Source organism: Gallus gallus, chromosome 9 (assembly GCF_016699485.2).
Source record: "Gallus gallus isolate bGalGal1 chromosome 9, bGalGal1.mat.broiler.GRCg7b, whole genome shotgun sequence".
NCBI classification, from domain to species: Eukaryota; Metazoa; Chordata; class Aves; order Galliformes; family Phasianidae; genus Gallus; species Gallus gallus.
The window spans coordinates 6,377,033-6,389,059 of record NC_052540.1 but is presented as its reverse complement, the minus strand read 5'-3'; the positions used below and the strand labels follow the sequence as shown (position 1 = coordinate 6,389,059).

General features: G+C 38.1%; 1 protein-coding gene across 1 annotated transcript in view; it reads left to right on the top strand.

The window, feature by feature from the left end:
• The window catches only part of SPSB4 (splA/ryanodine receptor domain and SOCS box containing 4), a 151,519-nt gene continuing 139,492 nt past the window's right edge, over positions 1–12,027 (top strand). The window contains exon 1 of the mRNA XM_040705805.2: positions 1–434. The gene's annotated coding sequence lies outside the window, so the exon portion shown is untranslated. The remainder of the gene's footprint in view (positions 435–12,027) is intronic.

Below are 12,027 nucleotides of genomic sequence, written 5' to 3'. Positions count from 1 at the left end.
CTTTCACTGCGCGCTGCACTGCTCCTTCAGGGGCGGCGCCGCGAGAAAAGGCGGGAAGGCGCCGTACTTGTCTGCGCGTGCTGTGCTCGGCACGACAGAACGGTGGTGGCGCGAGCGCGGGGCTCAGGTCTCCTCACGTAGGCGCCAGCGACAGCTTCTGTCTGGGGTCGTGTTTTAAACAAAAAAAAAGCAAAACACCTTGAGGTAAAATGATATTTTTGCCTCCCGTTTTTTCACCTACATACAGTCATCATCATGCAGCGTAGTTCTGGTGCTTCTTGGTGTGATCAAGAAATACATAGTTCAGTTCAGAACTGTGGTGTTTAGTTTTTTTGTTTGTTTGTTTGAGCGCTGAACAAGAAAGCTGAAATACCTCAGACATGTTTTCATGGATTTTATTTTCAAGATGCAGAACCTGAAGGAAAGCACACAAGGTAAAAGCACGTATTTGCCTCCTGCGTGCTGCAGATGCATCCCAACGAATAACTCTGGTTTTCATTTCCCTTTTATCACGAATGTGGTGCCTGTGAGCCCTCAGGGGGCTCGCAGAAGCAGAGCCCTCTGTGCAGCTCCCAGCTTGGCGCTGGCTGCCCTCGGGTCCCCATGGCTCCAGAACCACTGCGCCCTCTGCTTGTGGTAATAAATCCCTTGAATTTTGGTCTTTCTGCATCTCTGTAGGTAACAGCCTGTTGTGTGTATGGTAATGGTGACAGCAGGCGTGTCAGGTATGCATTCGCTGTGAAGGGATTCCAGTGTTGCTTTCAACAGGAATATACCAAAAGTTATACATAACTTGTTCTTCTGTGGCAAAAGAAGTGAAATGTTTGTGTTTAACAAGCATCTCTTAGAAACAGATCAAAATTAGGGAGTCTTTCTTAAAGAATGCATAGGAAGTTTAGAAGCCTTTGCACTATGGGGAGAAACGGTCTGGTGTCACTGGAGATGTATTCAGAGTTGTGTGTACATCTGTGTTTGCTGTTAGCAGCATTTAATCCTTATTTAACTCTGGAAAGCTTTGGAAGTTAAATGCTGTCATGGAAGAATTTGCAGAGAAACACAATATTTGGGTGTTTCCTGGGTTTTGACTCTGAGCTTTTCAAACCAAATGTTCATTTCATCGGTCTTTGTGTTGGCAGTAGGATCTAACACAAGGGGGCAAGGCACACTGTATTGCATGAGAATGTTCTTGTTGGTTATGGCCCATGTTGATTGTGAGAAAAGTATTTACTGGGGAAAAAAAATAGAGAAACAGACAGGAACTCTGTTGCTTTTCTGTGACTGTTACAGTGTTTTTGGTAATTCTGTAACAGTATAAAATATAAATTGGGGGGAAGAACAATACTGTTTTGTAGTGCTTGGGGTTTTTGTTTGTTTGTTTTTGCACATGAAGTTACAAATAATCAAATATATATATATTTTCTGCTGTCGATTACACAGTCAGAGTTAGTGGTCAGTTGTGAATGCCTGTTCCTGAAGTAGATGGGATAGAAGTGTCTCTAGGAGTCCAAGCTGGTGCCCAAGAGGGACTGCAGGATTGATTCAAAACGAGACATGTCAGTTCAGGGAGTTGATTGAATCACTTTAAATTAACTGTTAATTAGTCTAAATGAAAGTTGCTCCCTCTGATTTGTACTGGTTTTAAAAGAGCTTTAATTCAAATGGAGAATAACCACATAGGCATTTTATTAGCTCACCATTAAGTATATTTGCCTAATCAGAAATACTGTAGTTTTGTCTATCTACGTATATTTTATATTCTGATGGAGAAAAGCCTGGTGGCTGTTAAAGCTGATGATAAAGCTTTTGGAATCTTCCCCAGAGTTTCCATCTTAAAGCCTACTCATTGACCATGTGCTTAACAGCTGTAACACAGACTTACATAGCAATGTTATGTGTAAAGAACAGTTGATTTTACGTGGAACAGAGATGCCATAACTCAGCTCTCAGTGCAACTATTCCAGGGTACACACACACATACAAACACACAGTGGATACTCTTCCTGAGAGTTCAAGGCCCTGATTTCAATTGTTTTGTTCAGCATAGTTCATATTTCCTTTGTATTTGTCTTGTAATTATTATATGAATTGCGTGCTTCAATGAGGCTACTTTTAAACTTCTCTTAAGTGAATTTCTGAGTGTATTTCCATCATATGTCCTTTTTCAGTGAGACAGGCTCTCTTAAAATGTACACAGATGTAACTGTGTCTGTGATACCCGTTAATGCCTGCATACGGGTCCTGTTACACTTTTCCTTTGGAAAGGAGGTGAGTTGACTTTCTTTGCTTGGTGGCTGTGAAACATCCTAGATGCACTTTGATACTGTCATGGTTACAGCTTCTGATACAGGATCTCACTGATAAAATGATAGTAAATATCCACTCTGTTCTTCCTAAACACGATTTTGGGTATACTGAGCCTGGGCTACAGCTGGAATAATATCCAGCAATGTGAAGAGGAATTGTGTTCATTTTGGGCTCACTATGTTCATTGATGCTGTGGAGGAGAGAGATGAACTTACAGCCACTCTAGCAGTGCGTGTGAATGGACACTTCTGTTACATTGGCTGATAGGAAAATACAGGCTTATTCCATTTTAAGCATTCCTCAAACAGCATAAGGACTGGCAAGTTTGTAAGTCTTTCTTTTATTCTTTGACCTTCCAATTTCAAGGCTTTTTTTAGTGTGACAACTGTATTAAACTACAGCACAAAACAAAGATAACAATAAACTCTTCCCATGTTATTCCAGACACATGTTCTGGGGCATTCCAGTAGTAGTGTCCTTAGTTGTATCATTTAACATTTTTTGGCATGCTCTGTTATATACCTCTTACATCTCAATGTGTAATTTTTTTGTAAGAATCTTCTATTGTCTGTTTATAAAACTGTCCTTTAAAACTCTGCTGAGTAATGGTCCAGTCACAGGGTACTATTGAATAATCAACTTTATAGGCTGCAAATGCATTTTAAACATCTGTTGGACGAAAGAAGTATGGAACTTATCAGCTAGGGACACACATGTCCTAGATATTGCCACCTTACCCTTGAAGGAAACTTTCTTTTTTAGTCTTTCAGATTTGTGACAAAGAATGAAAATATTTTTATTGGCCTACAGTTCTCTTTTAATTTAGCAAATATTATGAGTTCCTGAAAGACCAGTTAACCTTAATAGAAACAGACTGTCCTCTGTTGCATATTGCTCTTTGGAAGCTCTGTTGAAGTTTGCTATGATTGCTCACAGTGATAATTAGATGTTAAAGTGGTAATCTCTGGGGAATCAAGAAGCTGTGAAGCATTCTCAAGGGATCAAGGAAAAGATGATAGCCTGCAATCTGAAGGTGAGGTAGTGTTGTGCTTGACTCATACCCTTCATTTTTCATGATTTTTTTTTCTTTGCCAGAGAAGAATATCCACTTCAGACACAGCTGAATACCTCCTGACAAATGGAAGTGCATTTTTAAAAAGTAGTTAATTAGTCATAGGTTGTTTCCTTGTATCTAATTGCTTCTCATGGAAGATAGGAAAAGATTACCAAAGATATTTCTTAAATTCTCACCAAAACAAAGATTATCTAAGTTCTGTGTAAATTCTGATTACAAAGAAAACTTGTCATTGTTTAAAAAACAGTGCTAGAATGAAACTGGTGTGAATTCTTTATATTAGCTACTTACCGTGATGTCTTTACCATCCAGTGTTTGTAAGCTCTGAGTTGCAAACATAGTGGGAGTTACAAGATTTTTAAAAGATAAAACCCATATCAGTTCTTCTGATAGCCCTGTTCTTACAGAGCTGCATTTTAATACTGAGCTTAATTCTGAGGAGTCCTGGGAAGGGCAAGCTGATGGGTGCCTTGGTCATAAACCAGAGGCTGTTAGTACAGGTTGAGACGTCAGCTCAGGTGGATGGGAAAGAAACCATGAACATGCCTTTATGAGAACTCTTTCTCGGGTCTGTCATAGGGCACTAAGTGCACACATGGGCTTCAAGAAGAAGGCAGTCCTTTCTATGTAATCATGTTTTTATATAAGTAATTACTAGTGTCAGAAATTAGATGCTACAGGTATCAAGTAGTTATGATTTTTTAGGTGTATTCTTCCACCTGCTTTGCATTTTATGTATTTATGTACTCAGGAGTCCTATTGTTCCTTATCCCTCCGGCCATTCCTACTGTTACTTTATTATTATTATTATTATTCAGACATTCTTATGTTAGTCCTATTAACAGGTCTTTCTGCTTCTTAGCTGACTGAGTTTAGTCAGTGCTAATTGCTTCTGCATAGCTCACCTATGTTTGTCCTTCCCCTAAGCTCTGTTATAACCTCATGTTATGTACACTTGTTCCCAGAGAATGTGGGTGACAGGAAATGAGGAATTAGCGTGTTTGTTCTGTCAGAGTCTGACCATCAGTTCAGAAATACAAGGTAGACTGGCTTTAATGCTGGGGAGTGAGGTTCTTGCATCGGCAAATCCTATGCAAATCGTGTTTTCCCAATGTGCTGCTTTGATTCAATTACAGCTTGAGTGATGTTTCCTTCTGCCTGTAAATTCAAATAATATGCCATAGAGTTTTCATGGGTAATCTTATCATTTCCTGTTCCTTATGCGTAACTCGTGGGCAGCTGAGTTAGGTTTGATATCCAGTTCTGCTGAAAGCGGAAGTGATGCACACAATGCATGCTCATTTTATGCATGTGAGTTGTTTTTGTTCTGTTGGTGGTGGCTTTTAATAAGAAGTTAAAACCAGATATGAGTATTTAGTCTTTGACTTAATGGTTTGTTTAACATTCATTCCTTGGTGTAAGTATCTCTGTTTAGATGTGTATACAATACCTGGAAGAAACAAACTGCCTTGGATTTGTCAGGTTTCAAGTGCTTTCCTTCCATGCAGTGCTGGCTATTTATGACTGTGAACAAGTGAAAATTTCACCTAGAGCAAACTGCATGTGCTATCAGTTGGCTGTATGTGTGACTTTGAACTTGCAATTTATTATTTTAATGCTATACTTTGTTACAAAAGTATTCCTTGAATGGACATTTAACCACCAATATATCCAGTTATGTCTCCTCTATTTAGACGCTAATGTGTCTTTGTGTGTATAACCACACAGAATCTGCATGGGTTGCTCTGAAACCTGTTTATTTCCACAGAAATTGCAGCAGATACAAAGAGCACAATAATACTATTTAGTAGAGCAAATTCTCAGCTAAAAAACACTCTTTTTCAACATAGCCACCACCATTAACTGTGCATTTTTACCTGAAATGAAAAAGAGCCTGAATGGCTGTCTGGAACCAGGCTTGTCTTTCACATCACAGTCATTGCTGCTGAAACACACCACCCACTGCCTTACTGTGCTCACATCCACTCTTTGGTCTCCAGAAACATTCAGAAGGTCAATAGGTGCCATTTTTTTTTTTTCTGCATGGAGGAATTCAGTGACACACCTTTGCTTCCTGCACACTTCTGTGTCAGATGCCTTTTTGCCAGACTGCTGCTCTGCTGCCATCTGTCACACAGCAACAGAATGTAACAGAACACTGCTGGAAGGTTCAACCTCTGCTGCCATCCCACCGGCATCACTTCTGGCATTGTGGGCAAACATCATAACAAAGGAGGTATTACTTTCAGAGCACCCCTCATAAAACCTTTATTATATAGAAACTTTCAGAATTTCTCTTATGTTTTTCCAAGATGCATCTGCAAATCCTGTGCTTTTGTGAAACAGTGCCACTTCTTGAGCTCCTCTGATACCCTTATTTTTTAAGTATATTGAGTATATGTTTGCTGTTATCACTGATGGGATGGCCTGGATGGCTCTGGTGTCTTTATCTACAAGTGGTTGTGAGAGTGTGTGGGTGTGGCGTTAAGCAAGTATAAATTACGTAGTAATTAAAACAATGGCAATATCATACATCTATTATGTCAGGGGAGCTGCCTGCAAAATATGTTATATTTGCCCCAAGTTATTACTGTTTGTGAATAAAGCTACTAAAATCTTGTCTATTAAGTGCCAGGGAGGTATGAATTATAATATTCACAGGCAAAGTATGTGAAAGTTCTGTATTTCGAACAAATGACCTCATGGAACATTTAGACAATAACAGTGTATTTATTTATTCCAAAAATACCTCAGAGTTCAGATTGAAAAGACCTTTGGAAAGCAGAATATAGGAAAAATTAATGAAAGTAAAACACTCACTTCTGAAAATTGTACCTCATGAAATATTCATAGTTCTACAGATAGGATATAGTTTGTGAGGTGGAATAAAGGAATTTGTTACAGGTCTTGAAGTTTGATGTCTGCTGATTAGCATTAGACTGTAATTATTTTACATAATCACATGATAATCACACTGGGATAGCAGATATATGTGGCTTTGACTGGAAAGATTGTTTCATAAGGATGAGAAGGTGTCCTACAAACGTCCTGTGGGGTTTCTGCTGCTGGCCTTGGGTGAGTGTTGGAAAAGTACACTTCTATTTCACTTAAATTATTGATACTTTCATCATGCAAAACCATTTCTAGTCTAAATATTCCAATATCTTCAGTATCCCACTCTGACTTTGACTTTCCTTGTTAACACCATCCATTGAAATGATTTTTAATAAGATGAATTTTAATTTTTAAGAAAATGCAGTTGTCTTAATTTTGCCTGTAAGAAGTGCCCATTTCAGACGCAATTTCTACTTCAGAGTGCTAGTCAGTAGTGGCATTAGTCTTACTTGAATTCTCTTATTTGCTTGTCAGCCCAGTAACAGCTTGTCAGAGCCAAAAAAAAAAAAAAAAAAAAAAGCCTTTATCAGTGGAGCAGAACACAGATAGCTTAGCACCTGCCTGCAGCACAGTTCCTGACCTCTACTTTCCAGTACCTTTTTGGTTTTAGAAAAGAGGTTGATCTACATCCAAAATATCACAATTTCTTTAAAAATACTTCAGCTCAGTGTGCATTAGAGTGTTCTGTCACTTCAGGCATGGTAAGATGCCCAGCCACAGTTTCGTGTGCCTGCATGGTTGTTTAGTGATCTTTTTTTCCCTCTCATACTGTCTGGATTGGCAACAAGGTGTACTGAAATAAAAATATTCTAAGAACGCATTTACTCCCCCAAAACTACAGTACAGCTAATTTGTAAATGAATATACATTCAAATTCATATGTTCAGATCTTGCAGTACTGATCTTGCAGGGCAGTCTGAGAGCTGAGTCCTGCATTCAAGGTATCCTTCTGAACAAGAAGCAAAAGTGAAGAGGCAGTAATTGCAACAGTGATTATTTATGGTTCACTTTAAACGCTTCCAAAAATGCCCTAAAAGGCTTCTGAAAATCAAAGAGACTGTGGGGATAAAGTACCAAGGTTACTTCTGGAAATGGCACTTAAAAGCCTGGGACTAGAATGCAGACTACTGGATGTGCCCTATAACCTCAAGGGTTTTGTTATGGAGATGTAACACCAGAATTAATTTCACCCACTGTGCTCTTTAAATTCATTTGTGCATTCCTAGAAAAATGTATAAAATGAACAGCGTAATTTGTCATCTGTATGTGTTTCTTTGTTTCAGAGCTGTCTAGGGTTGGATTGTGGATGTCTTCGAAGTTAAAAGTATCAGTTATCAGTGTAGCCTCTGGGGTTTTTTGTCCAGAAGCAAAGAAGTCTGGGTGGAATTCTTCTTTGGTTTGGGTTTTTGCCCTTTTTTGGTCGCGTTCACTTGTTCCTTAGTAAGCTTCCTTATCTTTGTTTTCTGATTAACATCTTAAAGCGAACGTTCGCAATGAACTGACAGAACCTCATATGTTTGGCATTCCTCTGGTTGCTGGTGATCCTTGTTCCTCTTAATCTGCAAAAGATAAGTAATCCATCTGCTGGCTGCTTTGAGACTGCTGCATAAATTTATGCTAAATTCATGCAATTCAGTCAGTTACGTTCATTTATTCAGTAGAAATAAGGGAATTAAATACATGATAATTCTGAGCTGTCTGTGGCTCAGCATTGAAAAACGTCTTCCTTACTCATTTTTAAAATAAGTATCAGACTTGTACTGTTTTATCAGATAAACAACAATACCTTTAGGAAAACCACAGTATACTTATTGGAGATTAGTCTTTCATTGAAATTAAAGCTAACTCTGTTTTAGGCTGTTAATGTAGCAAGTTTTTAGTAACAATTTATGTTCCGTGGTGGAAAGGAAAGGCAGTGCATATGGTGACTTCCTGTTACCTCAAGGTGCTTATTAAAAATAACAGCTATTTTCACAGAACTGTAAAGTTTTATCATCTCTGTCTTCGATAATTTATTTTTAATGAAACGTGCTATTAATATTTTGCTGTGAATGTGGTGATAGTAAGGTGGTAATAATTGTGGTGTGTCATGTGTGTATTAGGGCAGAAAATGAATGTGCTGGCAAAGTGTGTTGTGTTATGGCTACCTGCCTCTGATTACTGTGATTTTTTTGTAAGTTGCTTTGTTCAGACTGTTCAGTCTGGAGAAGACTAAGTGGGGGGAGGGATCTTATCAGTGCTTATAAAGGCAGATGCCAAGTGGGTGGGGCTCTTTTTGGTGATGCCCAGCAACAGGACAAGGGGCAATGGGCAAAAACTGGAACACGCATGAGAAAGAACCATCCTTTCCCAAACGTGTGTTCTGTATGCTCCTGTGTCTTTGTTATTATATCATTCTTGTTAATCTATTGTCTGTTGACTTTGAAGAATAGCAACTGAGGGGACCCTGCTCAGAGAATCTAAAAGTAGTTGCTGATTTTGATCTTCCCTTTTATACGGCATGTTTGATAACTCCTTTGGGGTCTGGCTTGTTTCTTTCTTGCAGGGATTTTTTTGTCAATTTCAAAAATTTTATTGGGAGTTTGAGGTTATCTCAGGCAACTGGGAGAGGATGTGTGTATGTGGAAAGACTACTTATCCAGTGGCCCAAAGTTAGGTATTTATTTACAGAAACATTATAGAAGTTAGTGTTCTGTTCTGTAGACTATTCTATCAAATCTATTCTTTGTGAGCACTTAACAGAATTTATTATTCCACTTTTTTAGTGTATATACATTTATTTTACTGAAAAGAGAAAAATTAGCGTTGTAAACTTTAATATGCCATAAATGTAGGTAGACCCTACTAGTTTAGTAACGTGAGAATGTATAGATATTTATGTTCAAGAATATATATAAATTCTTAACAAGGAGTACTGTATCAATGCAAGAGAAAAAATGATTTGATTTCTCTTACATTCTGAAGAAGAAATAACTGTAGTTAGATGAGATCTTCTCTGTAGATACTAGTTGCCCTGAAGCTGGAACTTGGCATTCTGACTGTAGGATTAGGTAGTGCTGGGACTGATCCTTTTTAGTGTACTACATCCTCCTTTATAGCATTTATAGTTAAGGAGGAATTCATAGTGAAATATCAGTCCTCTAAGATAGGCTATGAATGATGTATTTTAAAAAAGTCATTCTATATTAGGGGAAGGAAGTTAAAATACTTTGAAAGGATAAACATCTGAAGATGTCTTTGTCCTGCTGCTTGCCTGCATTATTTCCAACTGTGTAAGAAAAGTAGCACTGCTTTCCTGTGCAGAGGATAGATAACTTGGTCAGTGTTATAGCTTTCTGAAGATTTAGCTGCAAATACACAATGTTCATGAGCGACTAACTGGAATAATTCATCTCACTCTGTTTCAGCTCCTTTTTAATTATTACTGGCTGGCCTCAAGATACAGTCCTTTTGTGCCTTTGCAGATGAATCTCAAATTCTGCTTTGCTATGGACTTTTTGAGCATTTTTATGTTGCTTTTTGCCTGTTCACAGCTGTGAAAAACCCAATCTTGGTATTAGTCCAATGATTGTTTATATTATGACATAATGTGGCTTTCACTTCGAACATGGTGGTGGTGAAGTTGATACCTATACAACGCTTGGTCTGTGACTTCTCCTGTCTCAGCTTTCAAAGGATCAACTAAAATTTTACCTAGCTTCAGTTTCAGTGACTAATGATGAGTGTAGATAGAATTTTTTATTGCATTTTGTCTGGAAATGTCATTCTTCAAAGTAAACTAGGTAGAAACCCCAATGTGTTTAAATGTTATTAATATGTGAAACATAAATTAAGGATGGCTTCTTCCCTATCTGACATAAAAAATAAAAATAATAAAAACAAGGAAACCAGAACAGCCCTGATGGATTGAAAAGGTCCATGGCATCCAACTCTGTCAAGGAAGTTAACTGAGTTTGCTACAGAAAATGATTTAAATCTTGCACTTTTTTCTAGTTTGGTACAGACTGAGCAGATGCAGCGTGTGAAATCTTTGGATCTAATGAAGAATTAGAACTGATAAAGAAGCAGTATTTCAAATGAAAATGCTCTGTCAATTTTATTTACATGACATGGCAAAATACTGACTGTGAGTTTTCTATCTGAAATGTTTTTACTGTACTCACCATTTTCTCCCCCCTACTTGGGAAATAGCGACTCATCTGAGAGATAAGAAGATCCTGTGAGACTGCTTAATAGCTTAAGAATATTAAGTGGAGAGAATATAATTCTTAGCTGTCTTTGGAATGGAGTGGAAGGGTTCCCTACACTCCTGAACTGTATCTGCAAGCTAGGCTTACAGCTCAAGTGTGGTGTCTAATACAAACTATGCAGTAGTTGGTGGAAAGAGCCTGCACTCCACATTTAAGCATGCTTCCCTTTTCATCTCCTTCTTTCTAATGGGAAGCTAATTCAGCACAACTTCTCTTTTCTGCATTTTACTATGCACAGTTAAACTTGTCTGCAAAGGGTATGTACACCAGGTTGGCTTCCTGGGGCAGAACTAATCCAATAGTTTATGAGTTCAGCAGATGTTTCTGCTTTTGTAGCCAGGTGCAATCTCCTTTTCCCTGGAGTAAATGTTATCTGAGCAAATGGCCAAAAATTTAATTACCTTTTTTCTTTTTTTAACTTTCTAGATGTGTGTAACATCACCTTAAAATTAGACTTCCTCTCTTTTAGGGAGCATATAATGCTTGCGCTTATACTTCCAGCAAAGAATAACCACTGGTTGCTTAATATTTACACTAGCATTTTCAGAGTTGTATGAGTGTGTTTGGTGTAACTGGAACATCCCAAGTGGTGACAGAGTCTGATTAGTGGAATATATCCTAATGAAAATGCCTCTTCTTTATATTCATATTCCTTTCTGCTTAACTCACCAAGAGCTTAATTCATCATTTCTCTACCCTGTTTTACTCTGAAGTGAATGTAAAACTAAGGTCAGAACTGGGCTAGGAAAGTGAAACATCAGGGCTACAATGACAGAAGAAATGCTTTGAGACTCTCAAAATTACTCTTTTTGGAGGTCTGCTTTCCCATAAGAACCATTTGATAATACCCTTCGGGGTAATGTGGCTGTGTCGCTACTGATTTGACTGTAGCAGTAGTTTGATTAGCAAAGAAGTGTAATGATAACAACAAAAAATACTGAACTGTGGAGAGGCAAGAATGGTACCTTGGGAATCTTTGTTAGGTCTGCATTTATAAACTGTCTTGTGACTTACCTGGAAATAGAAAGCAGCATGCTTGTAAAACTTATAAGAGACATTAAATTGAGAGTAACTATGCACCAGTGTCAAGCCATCCAAGGGTTAGAATATGGAAAAAGGATAACAAAGTCCCACAAAGCACGTAAAACATGAAAATGTTGCCTGTGGGGGCAAGAAATCCTTACTTCATTTCCCTCCACCATACCCAAGTTAGTTGTAAAAATTAAACAAAATAGACCAATATCTGTCACCTTTGCAGGCAAAACAAATTACCAGTAAGAAAAAGAGAGGAGAAGGAAGTAGTTTTCAACCCTGACTATCCTGACTGTGCGTGCAGAAGCATTGAATATAATGGTAATTGCTGTGGCTGAACTCTGCCTTTTGCCAGTACAGCTTATATTGTCAGAGAGGGGTACTGTATACACTCCACTGGCAGTAGTGTTGCTAACACAAAACATTTCTTTGGCAGAATTAAACAAAAAGCTGTCCTCCTACTGGCAAAAC